Genomic DNA, 7,338 nt, shown 5'->3' with positions numbered 1-7,338 from the left:
AGTCGCTGTCCCTGTGGCCTTTCTTACCACAGTATCAACATTCCGTTATGACCTTCTCTTGTCGACTTCCGGTGCCGCTATGACTCCCCCTACTTCCGGAGAGTTCGGAATTGCTTTCGGCATTTCGATTATGCTGCACGTTTTGCTCTTTTCGGCCACCTCCATTGCGCGCCAATTCGCCTCGTCCACCACGACTATGGGGCCTATCTTCCTCCGTGTACAACATCTTGTTGTCAGTGTGCGTACTCGTTGATGCGCTCGCGTGATTTTCCTCTACGAGCAACATCAACTGAAGCTCGAAGAACAAAGGTGTAATTTCCATTGTGCAGACCGCCGTTTGGAACGCCCCGAACTTTGTCGCTAACCCACCAAGACACACCTGCACCATTTCGTCCTCCTCAACATTCACGTTGACGGAGGCGAGAGAGTCACAGATCTCCTAGATTCGGGCTGTGTAATCGGTCACAAACAGAACTTTCTGTCGGACATTGCTGAGCTCTTGCCTGATCTGCAACTTCCGGGCCGTTGTGATAGCAGCGAAAATCCTCTTGAAATTCGCCCACGCATCCTTTGGCGTCTTAGCATCCCGAATGTAGCTCAAAAGCTGGTCGCTCACACAGGACACAAAGCAGTAAAGAACTCTTCATGCCGCTTGTTCCCAAGCCGAAAAGTCTTTCTGTGTTGATTCGGGTGCTGCATCATTAGGTCCATCGACATAACTCCAATAGCCATGACCAAGCAGGTACTGGTGCATCTTGTATGACCAAGATGTGTAGTTGCTCCTGTCGAGCTTCTCAGTCGGTAGCGAGCTTCCCATTCCTCAGTCCATATTGATGTCTTATACTTTTCGAGAACAACTTAACTCTGTCTTATCACAAGCTTATCTGGCAGCTGCAGAGGAGTCTCAACCCTCATGCTCTGATACCATGTAAAAGAATACGTGTGCGGAAGCGTATGCGTAGGGACACAGAGAGTACACGGTTCGGTAAAGCACATAAATCACAGAGAAAGAGAGGGAGAGACTGAGAGAGAGAGCAGAAACACAAAACTATATTCAAATAATTTTCTATGTTCTTTGTACTACATATTTCGTGCTCAGTAAGCACCTTATATACAAGCCCTGACTATTGGGCTGACACAAGTATTGCCAGTACTTGACCGCTCATAAATGAGCCTTCTACAATAACTCCCAAAACTATTCCTTACGAGGAATAATGTTCTAACGGCCTCTTCGTTTAAACACCACCACGACCATATTTTGCATAAGATTTTACGTACCCAGTCTACGTATTGGGTTACGTACCTGTTTACGCACCCAATGTTGAGCTTGTCTCTCAACAGTTAAGAAATATGATGGAAGAGACTTTCTCATCCTCATGTTGTATGTTGATGAGATGCTAATTGTCGGACAGGACTCGAAGAAAATTGGAATTTTGAAGAAGGCGCTGAGCATGTCGGTTGCAATGAAGGATATGGGACCGACAAAGCAAACCTTGGGAATGCAAATTGTCGGGGATAGGACAGAAATTGTTGTGGCCCTCATAAGAAAAATACGTGACAAGGTGCTCAAGAGATCAACATGCAGAATTTGAAACTAGTCGGTTCAACACTACCGACAATTTCCAAACTGTCCAAAAGTCAATGTCCAAAATCGAAAACGGAGAAGGAGGAGATGAGCAAAGTCACATATGCCTCAGCAATCGGATGCGTCTATGCAATGGTTTGCACCAGGTCGGGCATTGGATACTCTATCAAAGTCGTCAACTGATATATGAGCAATCCCAGAAGAGAGCATTGGGCAGCGATCAAATGGATACTTTGGACCTGGTAGGTACCTCGAGCGTGTGTCTCAAATTCGGTTCAAGTAACCCCATATTGGAAGGTTATACTAATTCGGGCATGTCGGTTGATGTGGATACCAGCCGATCCACGTCCGGATACGTAATGACTTATGTAGGGGGAGTCGTCTCATGGTAGTCGAGGTTGTAGAAGGCCGTGGTGGTTTCAACCACAGAAGCCACGTATATGGCCGTAGTGGTGTCACGAAAATACGACAGAGATACGTGAACTTGAGGCAGGACCCCGAGGCCTCTAACAAGAGGATACCAAATTCGTGTGGTTATACTTTAGGAACTAACGACAATGAGAAAGTTGAATAAATTTTATTAGCAAAGGAAAAGAAAAATTAGAATCTATCGCAAGATTGGATTACGGAAGTTTAGCTTTAAAGAGATTAATAGATAAGAAAAATTAGGGTTTTTGAGAGATATGGCTTCCGTAAGGAAAATTAGGGTTTATGTGAGAGATACGGCTTTCGTAAGGAAAATTAGGGTTTTTGAGAGATATGGCTTCCATAAGGAAAATTAGGGTTTGTGTGAGAGATATGCCTTCCGTAAGGAAAATTAGGGTTCTACCACACGAAGATACACTTGCATGAGGAACTCTAGTTTGTATCTCCAGTTCCATTCAATGCATCCACATGACCTTTACTTTAGTCCCTCATAAAGTTTACTTTAGTTGTGCATGGCCTCCATGTTCAGTTACAACTCGTGCATAATTTGATCTGATTTGATCCGGTCCGGTCCAAAACTACTACGAGCTTTTCAGCCACATACATCCATCTTTCTGGGACAATTTGGCCACATCAATCCATCTGGATAGTTTGGCCCAAGTCCAACCATTCCTTCTATGCTCCTAACACACAAATATTAACTAATTGGTCTTGATCGACTTATATAGTGCTTGATCCAAAAGTTTCCTATCTATGTGGGATATCTTAAAGTTCTTATATTCCCTCATCTTCTAAAGCTTCATATTTGCATAAGTTGATATCTAGTTGTCCATTTTATATGTAGTAAAATGCATTCAGAAGCTCTTGAAGATGTCTATCTTTTCATACAAAGACATTACACTAATCTAAAATAATATTTCATTATTTTTCATATTGTGTGTAAAGAACCACACAACAATGGAGAACGCAAGGAAGTCATATGGATGAAGGATTTTATCAATGAGCTAGGAATTCAGCAAGAAGAATTCCAACTCTACTACGATAACCAAAGTGTTATCCACCTTGTGAAGAATGCTGCCTACCAGTCGATGATCAAGCACATTCAGAGGACATACCACATGCTCCGAGAGTGAGTAGAGAAAAATGAGTTTGCTCTAGTGAAGATGCACACAATGGAGAATGGGTCGGACATGCTAACAAAGTTGAACGCGTGCCAACAATGAGTCGGATTGGTGAAGTTCCCCATGCCGGAGTGAAGGGGGAGTTTGTTAGGAAATGGTTCCCTCTGGATTTAAAGAGGAACACGAGTTGAATAAAAGGGAGAACTGAGTCAGTTGATAGCAACTTGGTCGATTGTTCGATTCGGTCGTGGCCAAATAATCGAATCCGAATTGATTAGGCTAATAGTTGATTTGGAAGAAGCCAACTCAGGGCTATATCTATAAATAAGTTAATGTGCCCTTGTGGGCTATATTTGTAAATAGTCTTGAATGTTGTATTAACTAGTATAAATACACCTAGGGAAATCATTATGAAAGTGTGAATGATCATTATTGTATAGTTGTTGAACAATTATTTTTGGTAGTTACCTCTGTAACTGAGTGAGTGAGTGAGAGAGTGAGAGTTGTAACTCTACCGCCATCAATTAGACAAAGGAGAGCAAAGGTCATTGCCTTGAAGCCTCTCGTTGTATTCCTCTTACTTTAGTCATTCTGTTTAGAGTATGTGGGCTCCTATGAGTATATGGCACATCACTATGCCTTCATGATGAAAGTAGTGTTTGAACAAGTGTCAGAAAGCTTTACAAAAGTGGCACGAGACCCCCAATGGATGGAAGCCATGGATGAAGAGATGAAGCTTTAGCCAACAACGATACATGGGATCTTGTCACACCTCCACCACACAAAAAGGCGATTGGTTGCCAATGGATTTACAAGATCAAGCAAAATGCCAACGCCTCCATCAACCGATACAATGCCCGACTTGTCACAACGGGTTATGCTCAGACCCATGAGATTGATTATGAAGAAACCTTTTACCCTGGTGGCAAAGATGACTACGATTCAAATGTTCCTTGCACTTGTAGTGGTGAAGGGGTGGCATCTCCACTAAATGGATGTCAAGAATGCATTCCTCCACGACGAACTAGAGGAGGAAGTCTACATAGTACAACCACCCGACTTCAAGTCGACATCACATACGAATTCCATATGGCGACTCAAGAAGCCCCTCTACCACTTCAAGCAAGCGCCACAATCTTGGCATTCAAAGATCATGCAATTCTTGCATCGAATCGGCTTTCAAATGTCTAAATCAGACAATTTTCTGTTTATCTGAAGCAACTCAATCGATCTGATCTTCATCATCATAAATGTCGATGACTTAGTGATTGATGGTGAACACCTAGCCTACATCAACAAAGTCAAGATGCCACTCTCCAGGAAGTTCAAGATGAAAGACATGAATGAACTTCATTACTTCTTGGGAATCGAGGTCATCCAAACCGACACCAACATCATGATCTCCCAACGCCTCTACATCTTGAATCTTCTATCCAAGTTTGGCATGACGGGCCACAAGGCAATATCGAATCCCCTCGACCACAATGTGAAATTGCACACAACTTTGGCACACCATGTGAACCGACTCAATATCGGCAAATCATTGGGAGTCACGTTTACCGAACTATCACTCGACTTGACCTGAGCTATCTGGTCGGTCTCCTTAGGTCATTCATGCAAACACCAGGCGACAAGCATTTGCATTGTGTTAAGCGAGTCTTACGATACGTTAGTGGGACCATGGATCAGGGAACGCATCATTGTGGGAAATATCGATCTCCAACACGTTGGCACTGATCAACAGACAACTGATATCTTCACCAAGGCCTTAGGAGCAGACAAGCTTCAACAGTTTTCACTGGCACTCGGCCTTCAACCACTTACCGCTCCAAACCTTCGTCACGAGCTTGTGGGGGAGGAACTGAAAACAACCATTATTGTAAAGGCCGAAATCAGGAAGCCGACGGATAGGAGCCGACATGAGCCGGAAGTTGGATGGAAGCCAACAATGTTGAAAGCCAAACCGGACGTCGGACGCCTCACGTTTGAGTTTGAGGGGTCGTGTTGAGATATCAAGCTCAATTAGGTTTAGTTATTTAGTTAATCCTGTAACTTAATAGTTACATAAATAGAATCTAGTTAGTATGTTGACTTTGAACCCTTAAATAGGATTTTGTACTTGAGTGGGATACATTCTAGATCCCCCACTCCCAAGGTTAGTTAATATAGGACTTACATCCTTGTACTTATATTCTCCTCACACATGTGCACCCTTGCACATGAGTTCTATATATACCACATTGTGGGTATTTTTGTATTTTGATGCTTATTAATAGAGAGAAAGGTCTTCAACCCTACAGGCTTGTCAATTATTCCCCATTTGTCTTATTGTTCATAAGTGTTTTCCCCCTCTATCTCTCATTTAACTTCCTTACTCTTTCACACACACATACTATTGAGAATCGACTAGCCACAACCGGTTTCATGTATGCATATGCAATTGCAAAGATCAAGAAAGATAGTGCACAGACAAAAAACAAGAAAACAGACGTATAGAGAGACAAGATATTTTACATGGAAAAGCCGAAAGGGAGTAGCCGAATCAATTGACCAGATTCTTTTCTCTTGATGAGAATCAGAGCTTCTGATTTGTTGATGTGAGCACTGAGTGTCCGAATAATGGGTACACCAACCTCACTGTTTAGTGAGCAAGCTGACACGCCTGAATCGCTTTCGTTAGGGTGGTACACTTCATATTTAGGCATCTTATCTTTTCCTTTGTCCGATCCAGCCCTTGGTTGAGATATGCTTTCATTGCTTGGAGGCTCTTGTGGTCCGCTCATCATGGTTGAGCTTGAACTTTTCCGTGGTCCATGCTTTGGCCAAATGTCTCATCCGAATTGATATCAAACTCTTCCTCAATCGGGCCGGATGGAACCAAATCGGGTTAATATCATGATGTTAATTCGTCAAATACCATATCGCGACTTACCCGAAACGTTCAGGTAGAAGGGTTGAAGCACTTGTATCCTTTCTACTCGGACGAGTATCCTACAGGGATGCATTTTTCCGACTTCCGTCGGCTTTCATCTTTCTTCTTTCATTTGGGATGTGTACATTGACAGGAATATGCGGAATATTTCTTGGCCACAACCGAGTCTTAGAATTAACCACAAAAAAATGAGGGAATAGGAAGAAGTGCATGTATACACACAAACAATAGAACAAGAGAGAGTACACAGGATGTTTACGTGGAAAACCCTAAACAGGAAAAACCACGGGAGCCCACTAGCTCCAAAATATCAGTATGTCTTGAAGAATACAATAGGAAGAGCATAGAGGCAACGACCTCGTGCTCTCAATCTTCGCCAATAGGCGGTTACAGCAGAGACTGTTCAGGTCTCTCTCTCTCTCTCTGTTACGCTCTGTACAACAGTTACACTAATAATGACAAACAACACATAAGTGTTTGCCCTAGGTTATATTTATACTAATATGACTTTCGAGCTATTTACAAATATAGCCACAATGGGCTAATAGAAACATATTTACATATATGTCCCTTCTTCCGGTGAGAGATTCTCACCGGGCCTGTGTCATCTGGTTCTCACCAGGTCTTTCTTACCGGGCCTACATCATCCGGTTCTCACCGGCCTTCATCATCCGATCCAGAGGGACCAAAATCCTAACAAACTCCCCCTTCACTCCGGCATGGGATATCTGGTTAGTCCAATTCGCTTCCGGCATGCATCTAGCTTGTTGGGCGTCAACACCTTGGTCAACATATCTCACCCATTCTCCTCTGTGTGGATCTTCGTCAGCACGAACTCTCGATCTTCCACTCACTCCCGAATCCAGTGGTACCTCCGTTGGATGTTCTTTGTCCTGGAATGATATGCCGCATTCTTTGCAAAATGGATGGCACTTTGACTATCGCAGTAGAGCAGGTATTCCTCTTGCCGGATCCCTAGCTCTTCGATGAAGTCCTTCATCCATAGTATTTCCTTGCCGATTTCCACAGCCGCCATGTACTCCGCCTCCGTGGTTGACAACACAACCGTCTTCGGCAGCCTTGATTGCCACGAAATAGCTCCCCTTGCATATGTCATAACATATCTCGATGTTGATCGGCTGGTATCCACATCAGCCGACATATCCGAATCGGTGAAACCGTCAAGTTGGGGTTTATCGGAGCTGAATCAGAGACACGTACTTGAGGTGCCAGAGTATCCATTTTACCGCATTCCAGTGCTCCTTGCTGGGATT

The sequence above is a fragment of the Azolla caroliniana genome, unplaced genomic scaffold, assembly GCF_043228905.1.
Source record: "Azolla caroliniana isolate FFs.n. ecotype wild unplaced genomic scaffold, voAzoCaro1.0.p SCAF_14, whole genome shotgun sequence".
Lineage (NCBI taxonomy): Eukaryota > Viridiplantae > Streptophyta > Polypodiopsida > Salviniales > Salviniaceae > Azolla > Azolla caroliniana.
This window is presented reverse-complemented; position numbering follows the sequence as displayed.